This window comes from Chrysemys picta, chromosome 1 (genome assembly GCF_011386835.1).
Source record: "Chrysemys picta bellii isolate R12L10 chromosome 1, ASM1138683v2, whole genome shotgun sequence".
Classification (NCBI taxonomy): Eukaryota; Metazoa; Chordata; order Testudines; family Emydidae; genus Chrysemys; species Chrysemys picta.
Window position 1 is genome coordinate 75,397,486 of NC_088791.1, and position 26,781 is coordinate 75,424,266.

Sequence of the window (26,781 nt, forward strand, 5' to 3'; positions counted from 1 at the left end):
TAGATCTCCCTAATACTTAAAAATTAAACCGCACCTAAAGACTTTGTAATGCACTATATCTTACTGGATGTAAGACTGGTTAAGAAATTCCAGTTTGGGTTCTATGTATGTTTGTACATATCATCACCGGACAATTATACAACTGCCCAATACCATTCCTGGGGACCTCTTCAAGAGGAAAGACTTGAGTCACTTGAACACAGCTCCATCTGCTTCACCCAGGATTCACAGATATGTAAACAAAGCAACTTCTGAATAGTTTCAAAGGCAACTGATTGCTCTAAAAGAATTACCTTGGATATCTTGGCTTGGTTTATTACAGAAAAGAGATTTTTGACCAACAAGACTAGCATAGTTCCAATGACATAACTAAATAAAGCGGTCATGTAAATTATTTGTCATGTCAGCATCGTGGGTAAAATTTTCACAAGTTCCCAAATGACTTAGAAGCCTAAGTTTCATTTTCTCTTGAGAGCCTAAGTCTCATTGGAAGTCAATGGGGCTTAGACTTTTCAGTGCCTAGAGATCACAGTGGGGCTGTTAAGTCACTTGGACACATTTGAAATTTTTGCTCCTTATCTTGCCTGTCTGTGTTTCCAATGTAGTATGCAATTCACCCCCGTATCTAGGTATCAGATACATAAACAAGATTCACACCAATGCTGCCAAAATAGGTCCTCCACAAGTTTTTGCTGCTTTCAGCGCATTTGAGATAATGGCAGATCTGTCTTTCCACAACCTTCTCAATAGTCTTCCCAACACACAGTGTTAGGGGCAGGGCAGTAATTGGCAAGACCTTCAATGTGAAGAGTTGATTTCTTGTGTTATTTGAAAGATTGTGGTACTTTTCCCTAGGGTTACCATACGTCCTCTTTTTCCCGGACATGTCCGGGTTTTCGGCACTCAAACCCCCGTCCGGGGGGAATTGCCAAAAAGCTGAACATGTCCGGGAAAATGGCGGCTCTGCTCCTCCCCTGACTCTTCGGCTCTGTTCAAGAGCCGGGCATGGGGGCTGCCCGAAGCCGGTAGCGCTCGGGCAGCCCGGCTCTTAAACAGAGCCGGGCTGCCCGAGCGCTACCGGCTTCGGGCAGCCCCCATGCCTCCGGACCCTGCGCCGCTGGAGCCCCGGAGGGGAAGTGCCCGGCTGGGGGCGCAGGGTCCGGAGGCAAGGGGGCTGCCCGAAGCCCAAGCGCTACCGGCTTCACGGTTTGCTGGGCAGCCTCCAGACCCTGCGCCCCCAGCTGGGCGCTTCCCCTCCCGGGCTCCAGCTGCACTGGGCAAGCGCCGGCCGGGGGCGCAGGGTCTGGGGGCTGCCCGGCAAACCATGAAGCCGGTAGCGCTGGGGCAGCCCTTTCCCCATGGCTGGGAGTGGGAGGGAGAAGGGGACGGAGTTAGGGTGGGGAAGGGGCGGAGTTGGGGTGGGGCTGGGGTGAGGAAATGGGCGGGGCCAGGGCCCGTGGAGGGTCCTCTTTTTTTATTTAATAGATATGGTAACCCTATTTTCCCTGCCAAAGAGCTGAGTTGACAATCTGCATCAATAATGGACTATGTATCCCCTAATAGATTTTACCAACCTAAAGCTCCCCAAACACTTCTAGAACATCAGAGAGTGACAATGACCAAAATGCTACTAGAGAAGATGGTGCATTTGTGCCTACTCTGACATGGATCTGCTATCATAAAAGCGGTCAATCTTGTGTAAATCTGGTTAATCTCATCAGCAAAGGAGATATAACTGACAAAATACATGGCCTTTCTCCTCTCCTCATCTAGTCTTGCCTTTCTCTCCCCCCACAACCAATTCTCTCCTCTTTAGCCTCAAAAGTTTCTCATCAGCTCTCCCCTTCTAACTTCTCCACCTACCCCAGTGACCCCATCCCATCCCAACTCCTGATCTCCCTCTCATCCACTCTGACCCCTCCCGTACTCTTATCATTAACCTCTTACTGTCCTCTGGCTTTCTCCCCCCTCTCCCGCCAATACAAGCATGCTCTAGGCTCTCCCTTTTTAAAAAAATCCCATCCTTGACCCCTCTTGCCTCTTCAATTACTGCCCCTTCTTCCTTTCAGCTGTAAACTCATTTAATGTAGTGTTTACAATTGCTGTCTGTAGTTCCTCTCCAATTCCATCCTATACCATCTTCAAATTCAACTATTATCTGTATGCTGATGATTCACATATATACCTCTCTACTCCAGACCTGTCTCCTTCTGTAGAAACTAAAATCTTGGCCTGTCTCTCTGACATTTCCTGGTGGATGTCTAGCCATAAGCTCAAGATCTACATAACTAAACAGAGCTCTTAATCTACCAAGCCCTCTTTCCTATCTCCTTTCTGTGGACAACACCAGTATCCTACTTGTCACTCAGACCTGGAACCTCGGTGTCATCTTCACCTCTAAATAAAAAACAGGTCCTCACATCCAGGCTACGTGTAAATCTTGACATTTCTTTTTGCATAACCTCTCTAAGATACAACCTTTCCTATCAATCCACGCAGCTAAAATCCTTGTCTAGTCTTTCAACTCATGTCTCAATTACGACAATATCCTTTTCTCTGGCCTTGACAAATGCAAATCCATTCAGAATGCTGCTGCAAAGCTCATTTTCCCAGCGCGACACTTTGACCATGACACCCTTTTTTGTATCCCTCTACAAGTGACTTATCTTCACTTTCAAGGGCTGTTATAATGTATACCCACCTTACCAATTATTTCTCATTTAGTATCTAGAGGTATACTCCAATGCCAGCCTCCATTGCCCACTTAGTCAATTTTCAAACATATACCTTCATGCTTTCTCCCATGCTGCTCCGGATGCTCGGGAAGGCTTGCCATAAACATCCACAGCTACCTCATTATCCTCCTTCAAATGCCTCCTCAAAACTCTCCTGTGCTATACCTCCTATGAAAAATGTGACAACAGTTAGGCTGCTGGTGTGCTGAGACCACATCCTTTTGTGCTGACCTATATTGTCTCATTGTTTCCTTGTACTCCCTCCCCCCCCCCCATCTGTCTGTCTATATCCATCTGTTTTCTCTTGTCTTATAGCTAGATTGTAAGCTCTTTGGAGAAGGGATCATCATTCTGTGTTTGTATTGTGCCAAGCAAACACATCGTCCATGATTGGAGTTCCTAGACACTGTGGTGATACACATAATAATAAATCACATTGAGATACATTAGACTAAAATTCTATGTTAAGGTAGTCTGGATTCACAGGGCTTTATACTACCTGAAACAGATAATTTCATTGCATCCAAAACTTTCTTTATCTCCTTCACAGGTACAATAAAGTATTTCTACCAGTTTTTATTTTGCCTCAGTCATTTTCAAGAATATTTTTTGTATACTTGTGCACCAGTCTCTTTTCATGCTTCATCGGTAACAAGTCATTTGTATATCAAGATGACCTGTAAGTATGCTCAAAGGGTAGGGACATTTAGTGAAGGATGTACACAAAGCCTACAGAGAAACTATGCTACAGCAACCAAATTTCAAACAAATAATGTATAGGTCAGCATTCTCACACATCTACAAGAGTTAGAAAAGATTTCAGATCATACTCAAAGAAAAATGTAGACCTGTGCAGATCATTACCAAAGAAAAATACTGAAGGACCAAAAAGGTTACAGACTTAGATATGTACAGAAATAAAAATGGATCACTATATATCATGCCCCATTCTTCTACACCAATTCAGCTAATAACCTAAGAACATTATCTGTTCAGAACCCTGTGTTCTCTGCTAAGCACATCTAGCAATGTCAGACAAACAGTTTGTGCTCTCCTGAAAGAACCTCAAAAGAATTCTTTAACAATCCATTCTCTGGAATGAAACAGATATTGAAAGAGTCATAACTGTTCAGTCTGAGAATGCTGACTGAAAATCAAGTAAACAATTAAAAAGATTCTAAATTAGAAGTCAAAATATTCAGAAGAAACAAAAATTACACAGCACAGAAGAAAAACACTCAACATATATATTAAAATAACAGCTGGTTTTGAGGTCAGTTGTAGTGAAATATATCATATAGGGGACGAGAAGGTTACCGAGATCATTATTTTATAATCAAGGTCATTTTTCTGTCTTGAGAGTAGTATTTTACACAATATTGTTCAGGCAAACTGTCACTATATCTTTTTATTACACTAAGTGTTTGTAAATCCTCCCTGGACCTGCCTAAGAAACAGAATATGTGCACTCTGATAGCCGTTGGGTTTATCAAAAGCACAGTGTATATAATTTTTGAACTAATGCCTGTTTTTCTAGTATTTGTAAAGAATTATAACATGAAACTTTGTGGAAACCTTAAATATTATAAAAATGATTAATTGCACATGCTCAATATAGATTTTTTTACAGTAGGTCAGTGTTAATGTACTATATTTTGGAAATAAGAAAAATGTTTAATCAAATTATTGTCTTCCAGTTTTTAAAACAGATTTTAGTTGTCTGAACATGTTTTAAATTCAATTTTTCTCCCTATTATTTTACATTCTTATTTTCTCAAACCAGCCAAATAAATAGGTTGTCATATTTGACCAGGGAAAAACAAACAAAATATTTGTAGCTTTCATATTAACACCAAATCTAAAAAAATTTCTCCTATTTGTTTCTGAAGATCTATTTTACCATTATAGAGATGGGAAATTTGCCAACTAATAATAGCAAAATTGATGAGAAATTGGAGATAATATATACATCTAATATTATTTATGAGAAAAAAGTGTTTTTATAAATATGGTCATTCATTACACTGAACACTACTTGTGTTGTACCTCTTTCCCCTATCTTTCATATGTTTGTCTGTTTTAGTGTATGTTTTTCAGGCAGGGACCATACATTCTTTATTTGTATAGCACCCAGCCAATTGTGAGCGCTCCCAGAAAATTATTACCCCACACCTCCAACCCGACACCCCCAGAAAAAAGGTAATTGTCTTCTTCAGTAGGAATTCTGTCACAATAAAAACAGCAGGATCTGTTCTAGTGTACAGGAGTCACTTCTGAACTTGAAATTCATCCATCTCTGGGTTGGAAGCACCTCTGTTAACGGCAACACAGCTGCACTATGTAAGTGTTTAGGAAGTAAGTGAAGAAGAATCCTAGATCCAGCTGAAAGTGCAGAGCTTGTCTTTACAGACAAGACAAATGGCTTGTTACAGAATTTGAACTACAAGCCAAGATAATGTGACAGTGCTCTTTTGTTAAAATTAAGGAGAAATAGTTGAGCTAAATGGTATTCTGCCTGTTGGATGACTGTATATTCAAATGATTGATTGTAAATGTTTTCTTCAAATCATAGTATTCCAGATTAAAAAAAAATATTGTTATTGAAATTAAATGTTTTACATAAGTTACTTTACATTTTAACCAATTGTAGAGATTTAGCAAAAAAATATCATTGTTATAATGGAGCTAGTCTACAGCTGAAGCACAGGACTGTTACCTAGAAACCTTCAGTGACTGAGGCTTGATAGATATATCAACGGATAGCTTAGAAAAATAGATTCTGACTCCCATTCCAGTGCCCTAACCAACTAAACATGCTACCTCACCAGCAAGCATTGCATCAGTCAACAAGCATTCTTAAATCTCTATTTATCATGCAATATTACTGGAGAAGAAATTTGATTTGTGTCTCGCATACGCTACACTGTAGAAATGGATGATCTTACTACACTGCATATTCTAGTTCCCCAGATGCAGAGGTGAACAGAGACAACACTCACTCATTGCTTTAATCTTCAAACCAAGCAGTGTAATAAATCAAAGTCATCAACCAATGAACAAATATGGGAAGTGTTACCAAAAGGAAAAGGGATTAAATATTTGTAATAAGAAAGATTAATAAGGTGAGAACTCAAATCTTTGCTAAAATTATATACAAAAATTTCTTTTAGAGCTGTGACTTAATCTTAGGGAATTATTGCTAGTCAGATTTTACCTAATACCAACACTTCCTAATCCTGGTGCATACTGTTAAAACTCCAACTGTACTCTTTCTTAACATTACCTAGAAACACCTACAACTATTAGTTCTGACATAGCCACAATATCCTGAGTATTAAAAAAGCCTCCCTCATATGAAGATGTATTAAATGCTAATTTATTTACAAATGTCTTGAATGCAAAAACATTCACTAGTAAAGACAGCATTGTATTCTGAAACCTGAAATTGCAAATCAAGCAGTAAAAAGTAAAGAGAGAATGGTCAGGGACAAACAATTCAGTAGCTTCAACAAGAGTCAATGACACAAAGATTTTCCCTGCTTAAAAAAAAAAAAAAAAGAGAGAGAAAGAGAAAAAGCTGGACACCAACTACATATTGGTGCCAAATCCCCATTCTCATAAAGAATGGACAGAGTACGTTTCTTAACTGCAAAATAAATTGGAAATAAAGAATACAAAAACAGAAACTGTCATAAAAATATATAAAAGTTTGAGTATGCTACACAATATTTTATATGACCTCATTACCCAGTGTAATAAAATGTTTTTGAAAAATATTTTTAATTTATAAAGTGATTTTCTTCTCAAAATATTTACATACGTTAATGAGTTAAACCTCACAGCACATCATGCTGTCCATGGGGAAAAGTTATAACTTGCCTAAAGTCACACATAAAGCCTGGGACAGAGATAAGATTAGAACCAAAACCTCATAACTCTGAAGACCAGATTTCTATACCCCCTTCTCTCCCCCCCAATCCCTGCCCCAGCTGTCATTGACCTCTGTATGACCCTGGGCAGGTCACTTCATCTTTCATTGACTTTGTTTCCCCTCCCACCTCTTTTCTGTCTTGTATATTTGGATTGTAAACTCCTGAGTCAGGGACTATATTTCATAATGTGTTTGTACAGAGCCTAGGGCAACAGGGTTCCAATATTAATTGGGGCCTGTAGACCTTACTGTAACATCTATATAATAAAAACTGATGATTTTGTGTTAGCACACCTTCACTTAGCGCTTTCTTTAGTGTTTTTATCTCATTGTATATCTATATTTATATCTATATATTTCTATTAAGACATCATGCATTACTGATACCGAGTTTTAGGGGCAAAAGTCATTTTGTATATGGAAAACATTTTAATCAGAAATATCAAAAAGAATCTAAGTAGCAAGAACAAGACAGAAGGAAAGAAAAAAGAATGAGGGAGGGGAAAGGGAAACAAAAGAATACTATGTACAGTTGTCATATGACTCATGCTGCTGTTGTTTCTGTAGGGTATTTTAATCATATACTTCTAGGAATGCTCACCATATTTCTTCAAAGAAAGCAAAGCTCAAGTTACACAGAAAGAAACACTCTCAAGACTTTAAATCATGCAGTTTGTTACATGATAGAAATGAAATTGGTCGATTGCCGTACACTTTTGCTGTTTTTCTAACAACTTTAAAAATTAAAATAGGAATCAGGGAATAGATTTGTTTATTTTTACCCCATCTGTTATGGCTGGTTTTATCTCAACCACTAATATATCATGAACCACCCAAGCTTGAAAATGATTTTTATGATGGTTACCTCCCAGGTATTGGTCTTTGTAATTAAATAGCTGATGAGCAGATCTTAGTGCCAGCTTTGTGGATTCAGCTGTGTACAAGTGTTAGGTGCTATATCATGTTACTCTTCAGTATGTGACTTTGGCCAGAATCCCAAAGCCATCCCTGCCAATAAGTATGTGATTAATATGGAGCTTTTTCAACGTGCTTGGCAGTCCTTGTACAATTACCTCACACTGACAGCTGTATCTGATCTTCAGTCAGTTGTGTGTTTTCTGCAGGCTTTCAACGTATTTTATTTTTGCCTTGGGGTATTTTATAGCTGGCCAGAGGTGGTTAGAAATGGAGTCTTAAAATATTCTTGCTGCTGCTGCTTCTTCTTTTCTTTTTTTGCTTTTATTTGAACTTTATTATTTTTGTGGCCAAAGAAAGGGATCGTAAACGCTCATGTACATTGGATTTGTGTAGTAGAAAAATGCAATTGAAGTGTAAACAAAATTAATAAATAATTGATCTCAAGGTTCTGTACACTTTGAATGTGAGGAAACAAAAACATCCTTTTCAAGGAATCCTTTGAAAGATATCTCCCTGCCTTTCCAACCCACCACCACCATTCATCTAAAATAAAATAATATATAAACAATGGTAGAGAGCTCTGTCTTGCAAGATGACTCCAACTCTAAGTCAATCTTCACTGACTTTTGACAAAAACAAAACAATACCTAATTATCTTTGTGTAGGACTTTCTGTTTTAATATCCAGACGCAGCATATAGTTTGGTCAACAAGGTCAATAGCAATTTTCTTTGTCAATATGTGCTGCACATTTGTGATAATTAATATTTACTTATATAGCAGCACAGGTCCACGTGGTGCTTTTGATCAGAATTTCATACCATAACTTAATTTATTATTTCACTGTGACTTTTTAGTTATATAAATAAGGCCAGAGGTTTAGACAGACTCTATATGTGTTAATGTGGATGGTGGAGGAGACACTGGCTAATAATTAGAGTTCTATTTGGATTCTTGTTGTTTAAAAGGACATTGTTAACTCAAAAAAATCAGATTCTATCTGAAAACCATATACCCAACATTGTTACAAATAACCACTAAGGTGCTAGAAACTCAGCTGATGTCAATTTGTATAGTTCTTCTTCAGGTGCTTACTCGTGTCGATTCTATTGTAGATGTGCGCGTGCCCACGTGTGTGGCCGTCATAGACTTTTGCCTTAGTGGTACCTGTAGGGCTAGCTGTGGCGCCCTCTGGAGTGCCGCGCTCATGGCACAGTATATCAGGCGCTGCTGGCCCTGCACCTTCAGTTCCTTCTTACCGCCCATGGTGGTCAATCGGAGTGCCTCTGTCCCTTGCTTCGCAAGTGGTCGGCGGTTTCTCGTCTAGTTTAGCCCTGTGCTTTACCTACCTGTAAATAGTCTTAATCATTGTTAGATAGTTGTTAAGTACCGGTTAAGTATTTAGATAGTGTCCCAGCAGGGACTTTGTCCCCAGTGGGGCATGCCCCACTTTCCACAAAGAGAGCACAACATACGTCTCAGGGCCCTCCTGATCATAGAATCATAGAATATCAGGGTTGGAAGGGACCTCAGGAGGTCATCCAGTCCAACCCCCTGCTCAAAGCAGGACCAATCCCCAACTAAATCAATGAAGGCTGCCTGGCACCCAGCTTCAGAGGCAGCACGGCACAAACCAGAACCCAGCACTTCAACTTCGGTGCGTAGCGCATCTCCGGCACTGGGGTCCTCCCAGCAGTGATCCCCATCACTGGTGACAAAGAAAAAGACTTAAGAAGATGGCACCGGCCAATCCTGACAAAGAGGCTCTGGGCAAAGGACCCTGCTTGGTCCTCATGCCCACTCCGGACCCGCTTAAGGGCTCAGCCGTGGGAAGTTTCTCCCCCCGTAAAGACGCACCACCAACTCCAGGGAGTGGTAAAGGGCGTAGGTCGATCGTGCGTCTGACCCCCTCCGAGGGCCCGGCACCAGGAGAACTGAAAGCGCCTCCTCTGCATCCAATACCGCATTTGGCAAAGGAATCAGCTATGGCTCCCCATGAGGGCAAGGCCTCGCACAAGATAGTTGAGCGCCAACAGTCTCTGGAGCCAAGCCAGAGCCCTACGTCGCCATGTTCTTGGTCTGCATGCCGACCCAAGTCTCTGGCCTGTTGTTATGAGCTGTCAGCACTGTGTTCCCGATCCTGAAGCTCGCCTAGGTATCATTGATCTCCCCAGGACCAGTCTTCATCCCACTGTCAGTCACTGTCACCAAGACTCCACAGCCCCACCCCGGTAGCCAGAGGGGGATGACTTCTTGGGCCCGGAGGCACAATTCAGCCCCTCGCCCAGACAAAGTGATTGGGCTCCAGAGGGCGCGTCAGCGGCATCAGCACCGGCTTGGCAGCAGAGCCAGTGGCTTACCCAATGGCCATATTGGAATGCATGAGGAATTCCTGACATGCCGGTAATCCACTGCCATGAGTCCTCGGTCACTGCATCAGACAGATCACAGGTGGCGCCCCCATTACCTGCAGCACTGGCCTTGGTGCAGAACATCCTAGCGACCGTCTTGGGTGAGGAGCTGGTACCCATCCCAAGGCCGACCTCCCTGGCAGGTGAGGACACCTCCAGACCTCCCTCGGTCGTCCAAACATCCTACACCTCCCTGGACGAGGCAGTGGAAGGGCCTTCTAGGGCTAGCACACCAGACAATTTCCGTGAGCATCAGGCACTGTTTTGCACGGTGGCAGCAAATTTGGGCCTCCAGGCCAAGGAGATGGAGGAACAGACAAACACATTACACTGGTCTACAATTTTTGAGAAGTCGTCTGCTTCAGAGATAAAATGTGCTATTTATTATGTATTTTGATGTGCTGAATTCAAATATGAAAATTAAAACAACTGATTGGATACTGTTTCTAAGATATTTACGTTTGTACATTTTATGGCAATGTATATTGTGTAGATAGTAGAGTTTTAATCATAAATTGTAAACCTGGGTCTTTTCATGTATTTATGGTTGCTTTACATGATAATATTTCACCTGTCCTGTTTATGTAACACTTTAAAAATCAGCAAAAGGGTTATATAAATAAAATTTATTATGAAACAAAAGGCAAAACACTATTATGTACATAGTTTAGTCCTATTCAGTGTCTACTCGGCGCTTCTTGGCTTGTCTCTTGTATTCATTAAATGGAGCATCTCTTGTCACTGTCCAGCAATGGTCTGCAAGCATTGATGGGCTCCATTTGCCCTGATAGCATTTCTCCATTGTTGCAATGTCCTGGTGAAATTGCTCGCCGTGCTCGTCGCTCACTGCTCCGCAGTTCGGTGGAAAAAAATCTAGGTGAGAGTGCAAAAAATGCATCTTTAGTGACATGTTGCAACCAAGGCTTTTGTATGCCTTGAGGAGGTTTTCCACCAACAACCTGTAGTTGTCTGCCTTGTTGTTTCCGAGAAAATGTACTGCCACTAACTGGAAGGCTTTCCATGCCGTCTTTTCCTTGCCACGCAGTGCATGGTCAAATGCATCATCTCGAAGAAGTTCACGAATCTGAGGACCAACAAAGACACCTTCCTTTATCTTAGCTTCACTTAACCTTGGAAATTTTCTACGGAGGTACTTGAAAGCTGCTTGTGTTTTGTCAATGGCCTTGACAAAGTTCTTCATCAGATCCAGCTTGATGTGTAAGGGTGGTAACAAAATCTTCCTTGATTCAACAAGTGGTGGATGATGAACACTTTTCCTCCCAGGCTCCAATGACTGTCGGAGTGGCCAATCTTTCTTGATGTAGTGGGAATCTCTTGCACGACTATCCCATTCGCAGAGAAAACAGCAGTATGTTGTGTATCCAGTCTGCAGACCAAGCAAGAGAACAACAACCTTCCAATCGCCACAAAGCTGCCACTGATGTTGGTCATAGTTTATGCACCTCAAAAGTTGTTTCATGTTGTCATAGGTTTCCTTCATATGGACTGCATGACCAACTGGAATTGATGGCAAAACATTTCCATTATGCAGTAAAACAGCTTTAAGACTCGTCTTCGATGAATCAATGAACAGTCTCCACTCATCTGGATCGTGAACGACGTTGAGGTCTGCCATCACACCATCGATGTTGTTGCAGGCTACAAGATCACCTTCCATGAAGAAGAATGGGACAAGATCCTTTTGACGGTCACGGAACATGGAAACCCTAACATCACCTGCCAGGAGATTCCACTGCTGTAGTCTGGAGCCCAACAGCTCTGCCTTACTCTTGGGTAGTTCCAAATCCCTGACAAGGTCATTCAGTTCACCTTGTGTTATGAGGTGTGGTTCAGAGGAGGAGCATGGGAGAAAATGTGGGTCCTGTGACATTGATGGTTCAGGACCAGAAGTTTCATCCTCTTCCTCTTCCTCGTCTGACTCAAGTGAGAATGATTCTGGTGCATCAGGAACCGGCAGTCCTTCTCGGTGGGGTACTGGGCGTATAGCTGATGGAATGTTTGAATAATGCACAGTCCACTTTTTCTTCTTTGACACATCTTTCCCAACTGGAGGCACCATGCAGAAGTAACAATTGCTGGTATGATCTGTTGGCTCTCTCCAAATCATTGGCACTGCAAAAGGCATAGATTTCCTTTTCCTGTTCAACCACTGGCGAAGATTTGTTGCACAAGTGTTGCAGCATATGTGTGGGGCCCACCTCTTGTCGTGATCTCCAATTTTGCAGCCAAAATAAAGGTGATAGGCTTTCTTAACCATAGTGGTTATACTGTGCTTTTGTGATGCAAAAGTCACTTCACCACAAACATAGCAGAAGTTATCTGCACTGTTCACACAAGTACGAGGCATCTCTGCTCACTTTGGCTAAACAGAAATGTGTCTCTTTGCAAAATCAAACACTGACAAATAAGAGAGCACGACACTGTATGATTTCTAGAGCTGATATAGGGCAATTTGTTCAGCAGAGTGATGTAAGCTTCGTTATGATGCATCATCCATGACTTTTATGAATAACATGTTGCAATTCATATCATGTATGACGCAATACCAGCTTCAGTTTGCATCATTCATTGTTTTGCCTAAAAAGCAAATACTGTCCAAACCTAGTCATAGATTTATTCATAGATCCAGTCAAAGATGTATTTTAGTCATTTCTGGTTTAAATTGAGATCCCTTCCCTTTATAACTCATTTATCCTCCGCCATTCCCAAGTCAAGGTTCGTATATACTGACCCAATAGCATATCTTGAAAACTAGAGCCAATCAACAATTTTAAGCATCATTTTCGTTCTCAGTGACCCAGAATTAGTAAAGTTTGACTACATTTATTTCAGAAGCATTTTGGCTGTAGAGCAGTGAATGTGCTCTCCATGTCCGCCCCAGCCCATGTCGTACTCCTGGTACACGAAGGAGTCTTGAATATTGCCAAAACTATCTGGCAAACTCCGTCCTCCAATCCCCCCACACACCTCAAAAAGGGTGGAAAAGAAATACTTAGCTCCCACAAAAGGGTTTGAGTACTTATCCACTCATCCGCCACTGGGATCATTGGTTGTGTCGGTGGCCAATGAGTGGAACAAACAGGGGCCCACCAGTTCTACCCCTAAGAATAAAGAGGTGAAGCGACTGGATTTGTTCAGTCGAAAGATTTATGTTAGGGCCAGCCTCTAGTTTCGGGTGGCGAACCATCAGGCCCTTCTGGGCCACTACAGTTTTAACTTGTGGAACTCTCGCCGCAAGTTGAAGGACTCCATGTCCCAGGAGGTGGCCCAGGAGTTCGCGACCATGGTGAACAAAGGGACCGCAGCGGCCCGGTCCTCCCTCCAGATGGCCTGGGACACGGCCGATTCAGCTGCCCAAGTGGTTGCCTTGGCAGTGGTCATGAGGCACAGTTCCTGGCTCCAAACCGCCGGCCTGTCCCAAGAAATACAGGCTTCCATCCAGGAGATTCCGTTTGATGGGGTTGGCCTGTTCTCCAACCAAATGGATGCGGGTCTGCACGGCGTAAAGGACACGAAGGCGACCCTCCACTCCCTGGGGATACACACACCTCAGTCGTCCAGGCAGCCGTTCCAGTCTCCTCCGCCACCTAGGCAGAGGCAGCCTTCACAGGGGCCTACGAGGAAAAGGGACACTGGGTTCAACTGCCGCTGCCCTTCGTCGTCCCGATCTCCTGTGCAGCCTGGCCCGGTGAAACACTAGAGGGGCCAGAAGCACTCATTTTGAGGGTGCGCTTGGAGCAACAAGTTAGCCAACTGTCCAGATTCATCCCACCCTTTCCTCGACCTCCTTTTCCTTTACCACTCGGCCTGGTCACGGGTTATCTCAAACCATTTGGTCCTGGACATAATGACTCGGGGCTACACCCTTCAATTTTTGGCTGCCCCTTTCCCCACCCACTCCTTTCCCCATCCCTCTTCAGGGACCCTTCTCATGAGCAGCTCCTCGTTCAGGAAGTTGAGAACCTTCTCAGTCTGGGGGGCCGTGGAGGAGGTTCCTTGGGATATGCAAGGAAGAGGATTCTATTCCTGCTATTTCCTAATCCCAAAGGCAAAAGAGGTGCTCATACCCATCCTGGACCTGCAGGGCCTCAACAAGTCTCTCATGAAGTCGAAGTTCCTCATGGTATCATTGACTTCCATAATCCCTTCTCTGGATCTGGGGGACTGGTACGCAGCTCTCGACTTAAAAGACGCTTACTTTCATGTCTCTATCTTCCTGGGGCAAAGATGTTTCCTGCGCTTTATAGTGGCAGGGCACCACTTCCAGTTTACAGTGCTGCCCTTTGGCCTGTTCTCAACCCCCCAGGGTATTCACAAAGTGCATGGTGCTGGTAGGGGCATACCTGAGGCCTCTAGGGGTCCAGATCTTCCCATATCTCGACAATTGGCTCATCAAGGGCAAGTCTCGTGAGCAGGTCCAGAGGAGCCTCCATCTGGTGCGCTCCACCTGCAGCGATCTGGGGTCTCCTAATAAACACAGAAAAATCCACTTTAACGCCAGTTCAATGCATAGAGTTCATCAGAGCAGTTCTCGACTCCATGAGAGCCAGGGCCTTCCTGCCAGAAGCAAGCTTTCAAGCCATGTCGGACTTGATCGGCCACATACAGAACCAACCGCTCACCGTGGCCCACACATGCCTGCGACTGTTGGGCCACATGGCCTTGTGCACCTACGTGGTAAGCCATGCCCGGCTTTGTCTGGGGCCCCTGTAAGTGTGGCTGGCCTCGGTCTACATTCCCAGCAGGCACCCCTTGTACCCAGTGGTCATGGTGCCGAGCCACGTCCTCTCATCTCTGGAATGGTGGCGGGATACCAGGTCGGTGCTGCAGGGAGTCCCTTTCGCAACCCCCTTGCCCTTGCTCACCTTGGTCTCGGACACGTCAGACCTGGGCTGGGGAGCCCATCTGGGCGAGCTCAACACCCAGGGCCATTGGCTGCAACATGATCTGGCCCTTCAGATCAATGTCAGGGAGCTCAGAGTAGTTTTCCGGGCATGCCAAGCTTTCTTCCCCCACCTGAAAGGCAAGGCAGTGCAGGTCCCGACGGACAATACTGCCGCAATGTACTACATCAACAGACAGGGCAGCTCCAGGTCTTCGGCTCTTTGTTGGGAAGCTCTCAGCTTCTGGGACTTTTGTATGTGGCATGACATTCATTTGGTGCCCTTCCACCTGTCCAGAGCCAAGAACATCCTGGCGGATCACGTCAGCAGCATCTTCTCGTCTCGCCTCATTGCTGTCCTCAGTCAAAGTTCACCTGGTGGCCATCTTGGCTTTCCATCCCATTTCACGGCAGGTCGGTCTTCGCCCATCCCATGACAGCATGGTTCCTGAAAGGTCTGGAGCACATAGATAGTACCAAGAGGAATCGACAACACTAACTCTATTATAGCAAGCAGGGCCGGATCCAGGCACCAGCTTGCCAAGCAGGTGCTTGGGGCGGCTACTCCGGAGAGGGGCGGCATGTCCAGCTATTCGGCGGCAATTCGGCGGACGGTCCCTCACTCCCGCTCGGAGCGAAGGGCCTCCCGCCGAATTGTTGCCGCAGATCGCGATCCCGGCTTTTTTTTTTTTTTTTTGCGCCGCTTGGGGCGGCAAAAACCCTGGAGCCAGCCCTGATAGCAAGACCAGTATAAAACAAGTGGCAAAAATGGAGAAAGAGAAATCCAATTTGAGATCAGATTTTTATTTTATTACTTTCAATGGCAATCTTGGTAAGAAAGCCAAGTTTAAAGTGTCAGTGTCACTTTAAAAGCTATTAAAATGCTTCCAGACTATACAATCTCTGGGTTTAGTAATATTATAGTTATGTCAGTGCTAAATTAGAATGAGCTTTCTTTCTCTTCAAGTTATACTCATGCTGAAACACTTTAAGAGACTGATATTTCACAACACTTCAGTAACAAATTGCCTCAGCCAAGGTAAAGGTTAAAAATGATATAAATGACAGTTGTTTTCCTTTAGAGAGTATAATTTCTGAAACAAAATGCAATCCTGAGTAGAGTTGGCAGTTTGGTCTGTACATTAAAAGGTTATTTCTGCCTTCTGTTTGTCACATACTATATACAAACTGATGGACTCAGTCACTAGAAAATAAATCACAGTTCACCTCCATCCATTTTTAGTTATGTATGTATTGGAGTAGCTTAACGCCTTAAAAATAGGATGAGAAGAAAAAGGCCATCAGCAATTTGAATGAAACAAGTACCCTCAATGTTTATAGTATGTTGCAAAGTGTAATAACTGATTTGTGTTGACTATCTGTCAGAGATCTGAAGAAAAATAATAGTGTTCCAAACCAGAATTTATAAATCATCTACATGTTATTGAAAACAGTAAAACAAAAAATCGGATTTGTACTCTTTAAAATAAACCATTGGTGATTTGGATAGTCATTGTCTTGCCACCCAGTATGAATTGTGTTTGCTATAGTGAGTAATATTTAGTGTTAAATAAATTAGAATGAGTCTGTAAGAAAAGTTTTGTAAAAAAAAAATTGACTGTATTAGGGACTGTTTGCTTAGTAATAAACCATTCTGTTTCAGAAGTTGCAAAGGAAAACTTGTGAATATGTTTCTATGCATAACACTTGAGAATCACTGGGAACTAAAAAGAAAGAAAACATTTTAATAAATGCAAATGAGTCTTCAAAAACACTGGGTCAGGTAGGGTGACCAGATATCCCGATTTTATAGAGACAGTCCCGATATTTAGGGCCTTTTCTTATATAGAGGCCTATTACCCCCAACCCCTGTCCCGATTTTTCACACTTGCTGTCTGGTCACCCTAGGGTCAGGAAATAAACAAGAAACTATAATACACTGTGGAATTTTCTCGGCTAAAGGAATAAAATATAGTGGCCTTGATCCTTCACTGCTTTGCACCGTTTGGAGTAATTTATGCATGTGCAAAGTTAATTTAAAATGTTACCAGACTAGAAGGGTGGTATTTCACACTCATTCTGCATAGTATAAAATTCTATACAAGGTATAGCATAGAACACAGAAGAGTGAGGCCCACTGTTTTCCTATACATTGATCCAAACAATACACTGACCTGGGTAAAATTGATGACATTAGTACCCATCCTCTTTTAACGTTTTTCTGTGGCCTATTCCACATATATGAATGGAATAACATTCCATAATAACATAATGGAAAAAAATCCTTTGCTCTTACATGCATTGTTAAATATTTTTTTTCTGTAAGCACCAAAAGAAGCAGTCAATAGAGTGTGTTTAATGTTCCACACCCTGGCCACGTGATATAAGTTGCACTATTTTCTATCCACACGTATTTGTTCTGGTTAGTTATACAACTCTTGTTTAGCCATGAAATGCTGACCAAACAAATCAGCGTGAGGGACCTATGCAGTGGAATGGAGGGTTTTGACAAGGGTGAGTGTGTAGCTCTTTTCCCCCATTACAACATGCTGAAAGAATTAAAACTTATTATGAGGGTGGGGGTAGTTGACAAAAATCCAAAAATATATATTTTTTCTGGATAATACTTCTTGCTTAATCGAATCATCAGTGACATTTTATATAAGTCCAACATCCACTTGCATCTTCCCTTTTCCCCACTGGGAACAGTTAAGTAAAGGAAAAGAATTCCATCAACTACAAATGAAGCTTACATAGAATATAAAATGGACATTCCAAATGTAAGTGCTAAGGTAGTTGCAATGCTACAAAAAATGTAGGCAGAGTAGTTGGAGTTAAAATCTCTCTGCAAAACCTTACAGAATAGTAGTTGAAAACAGATTGTCAGCCTCTAAAAGACCATAAAACCGGAATTACAAAATCAAGATCAGATAACAGTAAACACACAACCTTCATGAGAAAATGAATGCATTATGAAATAATCCAGATGCAATAATATAAAAGTACGTAACTAGTAGTTGGTTTCCCAGAAGAGATGGAAAGACATAATTCAACATACTTTGAACAAATTCATTCTTACAAAACTCTTAAAGACTTTTTTCTGTGTTCAGTTGATAATAGTTTTACCCCTTGTGGGTGGTAACTAGCTAGCCCATAGAAATAAACAGAATGGAGAACTAGCTAATTCAAATAATTGCTTTTAAAAAAGTACTCCATAAACACACCAATGTTACCTCCATTTTATCTGGATTTAGAAGTAGGACTTATGCTCTTTGGCTATAAGAAGGGGTTGTTTTCATCACAGTACATCAGAATGCTTTACCTGGCCTGACATTGTGCATTTTTGCATAATCAATGCCTTGATTTGTGTTGTTGGACCATTGATCTGGATGTTCGCTCATTTACATCTGATATGTGTCTTTTGCTCATTGCACAGTCTGTAACACATGGAGAATAGTGACATGCATCTTGGAACCAGTCAAACATCCCTTAATTTTATTTGCTTAGGTCATGATTTACCAAATTGTTCTATTCAGTATTAGACACATATGTAGGGACCATTACAATCAGTGGGACTTAAAGCATGTGCTCAGGTACCTTACAGAATTGGAGGCCCTGTGCTCATGTTGTGGGATGGCATGCTTAAGTTCTGTTATACCTCAATGAGCCCTTCCTCTGTATATTGAGTGTATATTAGAAATGCACAGTGGCCTATGAAGAGCCGAAAACCTCAATAGAATAGAATTGAGCCTGAATGTGAGACGTTAGCTCTTTTGACAGCAGCTCCTTTTGGTATGCTCTTTCTGGCTATTCCTTCTGCTACACATGTGCTGTGGTATCTCTGTAAATTGTTAGCCTACACGTCAGGATATATCTGCTTCATTAACAGTGAATAGAGTTACACTCCACTTCAGCTCTTATTCAGTGCTTCATCCCATTACCTAGAATTACTCACTTTGTGTGAAGTTATATAGAGAGGAGTTCTGCCTGATCAACATCCCTTAAATGAATTGTAAGATGTCTTCTTAGTTGCTTCATATACAATAGACTGGCTCTTTTACAATTATATGCTGTACAATGATTTGCTATACAATCTTTCATAATGTATCTATAAAGTATTCCTGAATGTTTTCAGGGTTTGTATATCAATATTTATTGAACTTCCAATTCAGGATTCTGTTAGAGCGGTTTCTGAGATCCAAACTTGTTTTTTCGTAGAGACCAGACATACTCATTCAAACTATAATTATCCTTGTTTTTAAAGGACATTTCACTGCAAAATAATTTAAAAGAAACCCAATATAACTTTTAAAATAACTGTAAACTTGACTTTTAAATCTGAATCAACTCAGTCTCCCTTCTACCTCCTGCAGTTTTGAGGGTAAAAATAATGCTGGTTAGAGATCTCACCTGTGAGCAATCAGGTAATTAGACATTGTGTAATGTTAATAGTGCCTATAAATAATGGCAGGCACAGAAAGGGTGTCCAGGTTTTAAAAATGTGGCTCATAAAAATAGATCCTTAATACAGGCTTATCTATCTGCTAAATTGTTTTAAACATCCACAGTATGCTTGGGAGTATACAAGACATGGGAGAAGATACTTAAAACCTGCCCCAAGGAGCTTACATTTTAAATACACTTGCAAAATAAATCTTATTGGGAGATCTAGAAGAAAGTTCAATGTTAGAGCATTATTTTTCCTCACTGCTCGTTTCAGTATCATGAGTGGGTGACAGCACTTTTACTAATTATTTTGTTCACAGAAAATAGAAATGGTTTAGATTAATTTATCAGTGATGCAGTACATAAATGTTAGCCTAGCTCAGGTTGTATCATTTTTAACTTGTATGGGTGATGTGTGTCCCAAGAGTGGGATAATGAGAAGACACTTACGGAGTAGACAAGAAAATGAAAATTCCATGATTAAAACCCACTATTTCTTTTTCAGAGCTTGCCAATTTTTGTTTGAAATATTTATAATGAATGCATATAGAGAGTCTCATTATTGCATACCAAACAATAAAACCATAACAGTTATTGTTTTCTTTGCATAAATGTCTTTCACAGAATCTTAACAACTATCACTTTAGCATAAATAATCTGCCAAATGTTTCTCTGATGTAGCCAATAGTTACAGCAGTGATTATGCTGACCTGAATTATTTTATATACAATATTGTCTTGAAACTGATTTTGTGAATACTTTCTGGGATCCTAAAGACATAGTCTCAAACATGAACCTTCATTTTGTCATGGTAAATTCAGTCAGTCCAGTACCAAGCAAACCTTTCCACAAGGTACTGAACTTCAGGATAATTCCCAATTTTACCCACATAAACAGCATGCAGATCCATTCTATTCTGGAGCCTAACTTAATATCTATCTAAGACACCCACTGCTGTGTTCATAGATTTTCATGTTATGGTAGTTAGTCTTCATATTTTATGACATAATCCAGACAGTTTCAAAGCACGGTATGCACATTAATGAATTAAGTCTCAGAGCACATTTGTGTGATAGTAATATTATATTATTAACCTATCTCTGTATTACACTGGTCTACAATTTTTGAGAAGTCGTCTGCTTCAGAGATAAAATGTGCTATTTATTATGTATTTTGATGTGCTGAATTCAAATATGACAATTAAAACAACTGATTGGATACTGTTTCTAAGATATTTAAGTTTTTACATTTTATGTCTATGTATACTGTGTAGATAGTAGAGTTTTAATCATAAATTGTAAACCTAGGTCTTTTCATGTGTTTATGGTTGCTTTACATGATAAAATTTCACCTGTCCTGTTTATGTAACACTTTAAAAATCAGCAAAAGGGTTATATAAATAAAATTTATTATGAAACAAAAGGCAAAACACTATTATGTACATAGTTTAGTCCTATTCAGTGTCTACTCGGCGCTTCTTGGCTTGTCTCTTGTATTCATTAAATGGAGCATCTCTTGTCACTGTCCAGCAATAGTCTGCAAGCATTGATGGGCTCCATTTGCCCTGATAGCGTTTCTCCATTGTTGCAATGTCCTGGTGAAATCGCTCGCCATGCTCGTCGCTCACTGCTCCGCAGTTCGGTGGAAAAAAATCTAGATGAGAGTGCAAAAAATGTATCTTTAGTGACATGTTGCAACCAAGGCTTTTGTATGCCTTGAGGAGGTTTTCCACCAACAACCTGTAGTTGTCTGCCTTGTTGTTTCCGAGAAAATGTATTGCCACTAACTGGAAGGCTTTCCATGCCGTCTTTTCCTTGCCACGCAGTGCATGGTCAAATGCATCATCTCGAAGAAGTTCACGAATCTGAGGACCAACAAAGACACCTTCCTTTATCTTAGCTTCACTTAACCTTGGAAATTTTCCACGGAGGTACTTGAAAGCTGCTTGTGTTTTGTCAATGGCCTTGACAAAGTTCTTCACCAGACCCAGCTTGATGTGTAAGGGTGGTAACAAAATCTTCCTTGATTCAACAAGTGTTGGATGCTGAACACTTTTCCTCCCAGGCTCCAATAACTGTCGGAGTGGCCAATCTTTCTTGATGTAGTGGGAATCTCTTGCACGACTATCCCATTCGTAGAGAAAACAGCAGTACTTTGTGTATCCAGTCTGCAGACCAAGCAAGAGAGCAACAACCTTCCAATCGCCACAAAGCTGCCACTGATGTTGGTCATAGTTTATGCACCTCAAAAGTTGTTTCATGTTGTCATAGGTTTCCTTCATATGGACTGCATGACCAACTGGAATTGATGGCAAAACATTACCATTATGCAGTAAAACAGCTTTAAGACTCGTCTTCGATGAATCAATGAACAGTCTCCACTCATCTGGATTGTGAACGATGTTGAGGGCTGCCATCACAACATCGATGTTGTTGCAGGCTACAAGATCACCTTCCATGAAGAAGAATGGGACAAGATCCTTTTGACGGTCACGGAACATGGAAATCCTAACATCACCTGCCAGGAGATTCCACTGCTGTAGTGTGGAGCCCAACAGCTCTGCCTTACTCTTGGGTAGTTCCAAATCCCTGACAAGGTCATTCAGTTCACCTTGTGTTATGAGGTGTGGTTCAGAGGAGGAGGATGGGAGAAAATGTGGGTCCTGTGACATTGATGGTTCAGGACCTGAGGTTTCATCCTCTTCCTCGTCTGACTCAAGTGAGAATGATTCTGGTGCATCAGGAACCGGCAGTCCTTCTCGGTGGGGTACTGGGCGTATAGCTGATGGAATGTTTGGATAATGCACAGTCCACTTTTTCTTCTTTGACACACCTTTCCCAACTGGAGGCACCATGCAGAAGTAATGATTGCTGGTATGATCTGTTCGCTCTCTCCAAATCATTGGCACTGCAAAAGGCATAGATTTCCTTTTCCTGTTCAACCACTGGCGAAGATTTGTTGCACAAGTGTTGCAGCATATGTGTGGGGCCCACCTCTTGTCGTGATCTCCAATTTTGCAGCCAAAATAAAGGTGATAGGCTTTCTTAACCATAGTGGTTATACTGCGCTTTTGTGATGCAAAAGTCACTTCACCACAAACATAGCAGAAGTTATCTGCACTGTTCACACAAGTACGAGGCATCTCTGCTTACTTTGGCTAAACAGAAATGTGTCCCTTTGCAAAATCAAACACTGACAAATAAGAGAGCACGACACTGTATGATTCCTAGAGCTGATATAGGGCAATTTGTTCAGCAGAGTGATGTAAGCTTCGTTATGATTGCATCATCCATGACTTCTAGGAATAACATGTTGTAATTCATATCATGTATGCGCAATACCAGCTTCAGATTGCATCATTCATTGTTTTGCCTAAAAAGCAAGTACTGTCCAAACCCAGTCATAGATTTATTCATAGATCCCGTCAAAGATGTATTTTAGTCATTTCTGGTTTAAATTGAGATCCCTTCCCTTTATAACTCACTTATCCTCCGCCATTTGGACACAGACTGGCTAACCTAGTGAGGAGGGCTTTAAACTAGGTTTGACGGGGACAGGTGAGCAAAGCCCACAGGTAAGTGGGGAACATGGAGACCGGGGAGATGGGTCGGAAACAAGAGGGAGTGTGGGCTATATTGGCAGAGAGAAAGGAGGGTCAGGACAAAACTGGGAGGAAAGATCAAACCAGTATCTTAGATGCCTATATACAAATGCGAGAAGTATGGGGAATAAGCAAGAAGAACTGGAAGTGCTAATAAATAAATACAACTATGAATATGTGTATTATCCCACTGAAACTTGGTGGGATAATACACATGATTGGAATGTTGGTGTGGATGGGTACAGCTTGCTCAGGAAGGATAGACAGGGGAAAAAGGGAGGAGGTGTTGCCTTATATATTAAAAATGTACACACTTGGACTGAGGTAGAGATGGACATAGGAGACGGAAGTGTTGAGAGTCTCTGGGTTAGGCTAAAAGGGGTAAAAAACAAGGGAGATGTCATGCTAGGTGTCTACTACAGGCCACCTAACCAGGTGGAAGAGGTGGATGAGGCTTTTTTTAAGCAACTAACAAAATCATCCAAAGCCCAAGATTTGGTGGTGATGGGGACTTCAACTATCCGGATATATGTTGGGAAAATAACACAGCGGGGCACAGACTATCCAACAAATTCTTGGACTGCATTGGAGACAACTTTTTATTTCAGAAGGTTGAAAAAGCTACTAGGGGGGAAGCTGTTCTAGACTTGATTTTAACAAATAGGGAGGAACTCGTTGAGAATTTGAAAGTAGAAGGCAGCCTGGGTGAAAGTGATCATGAAATCATAGAGTTTGCAATTCTAAGGAAGGGTAAAAGGGAGAACAGCAAAATAGAGACAATGGATTTCAGGAAGGCAGATTTTGGTAAGCTCAGAGAGCTGATAGGTAAGGTCCCATGGGAATCAAGACTGAGGGGAAAAACAACTGAGGAGAGTTGGCAGTTTTTCAAAGGGACACTATTAAGGGCCCAAAAGCAAGCTATTCCGCTGGTTAGGAAAGATAGAAAATGTGGCAAAAGACCAGCTTGGCTTAACCACGAGATCTTGCATGATCTAAAAAATAAAAAGGAGTCATATAAAAAATGGAAACTAGGACAGATTACAAAGGATGAATATAGGCAAACAACACAGGAATGCAGGGGCAAGATTAGAAAGGCAAAGGCACAAAATGAGCTCAAACTAGCTACGGGAATAAAGGGAAACAAGAAGACTTTTTATCAATACATTAGAAGCAAGAGGAAGACCAAAGACAGGGTAGGCCCACTGCTTAGTGAAGAGGGAGAAACAGTAACAGGAAACTTGGAAATGGCAGAGATGCTTAATGACTTCTTTGTTTCGGTCTTCACCGAGAAGTCTGAAGGAATGCCTAACATAGTGAATGCTAATGGGAAGGGGGTAGGTTTAGCAGATAAAATAAAAAAAGAACAAGTTAAAAATCACTTAGAAAAGTTAGATGCCTGCAAGTCACCAGGGCCTGATGGAATGCATCCTAGAATACTCAAGGAGCTAATAGAGGAGGTATCTGAGCCTCTAGCTATTATCTTTGGAAAGTCATGGGAGACGGGAGAGATTCCAGAAGACTGGAAAAGGGCAAATATAGTGCCCATCTATAAAAAGGGAAATAAAAACAACCCAGGAAACTACAGACCAGTTAGTTTAACTTCTGTGCCAGGGAAGATAATGGAGCAAGTAATTAAGGAAATCATCTGCAAACACTTGGAAGGTGGTAAGGTGATAGGGAACAGCCAGCATGGATTTGTGAAGAACAAATCATGTCAAACCAATCTGATAGCTTTCTTTGATAGGATAACGAGCCTTGTGGATAAGGGTGAAGCTGCGGATGTGGTATACCTAGACTTTAGTAACGCATTTGATACGGTCTCGCATGATATTCTTATCGATAAACTAGGCAAATACAATTTAGATGGGGCTACTATAAGGTGGGTGCATAACTGGCTGGATAACCGTACTCAGAGAGTTGTCATTAATGGTTCCCAATCCTGCTGGAAAGGCATAACGAGTGGGGTACCGCAGGGGTCTGTTTTGGGACCAGCGCTGTTCAATATCTTCATCAACGACTTAGATATTGGCATAGAAAGTACGCTTATTAAGTTTGCGGATGATACCAAACTGGGAGGGATTGCAACTGCTTTGGAGGACAGGGTCATAATTCAAAATGATCTGGACAAATTGGAGAAATGGTCTGAGGTAAACAGGATGAAGTTTAACAAAGACAAATGCAAAGTGCTCCACTTAGGAAGGAAAAATCAGTTTCACGCATACAGAATGGGAAGAAACTATCTAGGAAGGAATACGGCAGAAAGGGATCTAGGGGTTATAGTGGACCACAAGCTAAATATGAGTCAACAGTGTGATGGTGTTGCAAAAAAAGCAAACATGATTCTGGGATGCATTAACAGGTGTGTTGTGAGCAAGACACGAGAAGTCATTCTTCCACTCTACTCTGCTCTGGTTAGGCCTCAGCTGGAGTATTGTGTCCAGTTCTGGGCACCGCATTTTAAAAAAGATGTGGAGAAATTGGAAAGGGTCCAGAGAAGAGCAACAAGAATGATTAAAGGTCTTGAGAACATGACCTATGAAGGAAGGCTGAAAGAATTGGGTTTGTTTAGTTTGGAAAAGAGAAGACTGAGAGGGGACATGATAGCAGTTTTTAGGTATTTAAAAGGGTGTCATAAGGAGGAGGGAGAAAACTTGTTCACCTTAGCCTCTAAGGATAGAACCAGAAGCAATGGGTTTAAACTGCAGCAAGGAAGGTCTAGGTTGGACATTAGGAAAAAGTTCCTAACTGTCAGGGTGGTTAAACACTGGAATAAATTGCCTAGGGAGGTTGTGGAATCTCCATCTCTGGAGATATTTAAGAGTAGGTTAGATAAATGTCTATCAGGGATGGTCTAGACAGTATTTGGTCCTGCCATGCGGGCAGGGGACTGGACTTGATGACCTCTCGAGGTCCCTTCCAGTCCTAGAATCTATGAATCTATGAATCTATTCCCAAGTCAAGGGTCATATATACTGACCCAATAGCATATCTTGAAAACTAGAGCCAATCAACAATTTTAAGCATCATTTTCGTTCTCAGTGACCCAGAATTAGTAAAGTTTGACAACATTTATTTCAGAAGCATTTTGGCTGTAGAGCAGTGTTATAGATTCATATATTCCAAGGCTTGAAGGGATTATTGTGATAATCTGGTCTGACCTCCTGTATAACGTAGGTCATAGAACTTCCCCAAAATGATTCTTAGAGCAGATCTTTCAGAAAAACATCCACCCCTGGTTTTAAAATTGTCAGTGATGAAGAATCCACCACAACTCACGGTAAATTGTTTCAGTGGTTAATTACTCTCAGTGTTTAAAAATGTACGCCTTATTTCCAGTCTGAATTTTAATTTACAGCTATTGGATTGTCTTCTACCATTCTCTGCTAGACTGAAGAGCCCATTATTAAATATTTGTTCCCCATACAAATACTTACAGACTGTAATCTATCACCCTTTAACTTTCTCTTTTTGTTTCTCTTTTGCTAAATAGATTGAGCTCCTTGAATCTACAATATGACAGGTTTTCTAATCCTTATATCATTCTGATGACTCTTCTCTGAACCGTTTCCAATTTATCCACATCCTTCTTGAATTGTGGATGCCAGAGCTGGACACTGTGTCAGCAGTGGTTGCACATGCCAAATACAGACATAAAATAACCTCTCTACTCCTCCTCAAGATTCCCCTGTTTATGCAGCCAAGGATTGCATTAGCCCTTTCAGCCACAACATCACACTGGAAGCTCATGTTCAGCTGATTATCCACCACAGTACTCAAATCTTGTTAAGTTTCTTTGGTTAAATGGCTTAACCGAAGCCACTCAGTCTGTTTTGTGAC

The 26,781-nt window shown here is 41.6% G+C and overlaps 1 protein-coding gene across 2 annotated transcripts in view; it reads left to right on the forward strand.

Annotated features, from left to right (window-relative positions):
• METTL25 (methyltransferase like 25) overlaps positions 1-26,781 on the forward strand; it is a 112,740-nt gene that overhangs the window by 53,666 nt on the left and 32,293 nt on the right. The gene's annotated exons all lie outside the window — the stretch shown is intronic.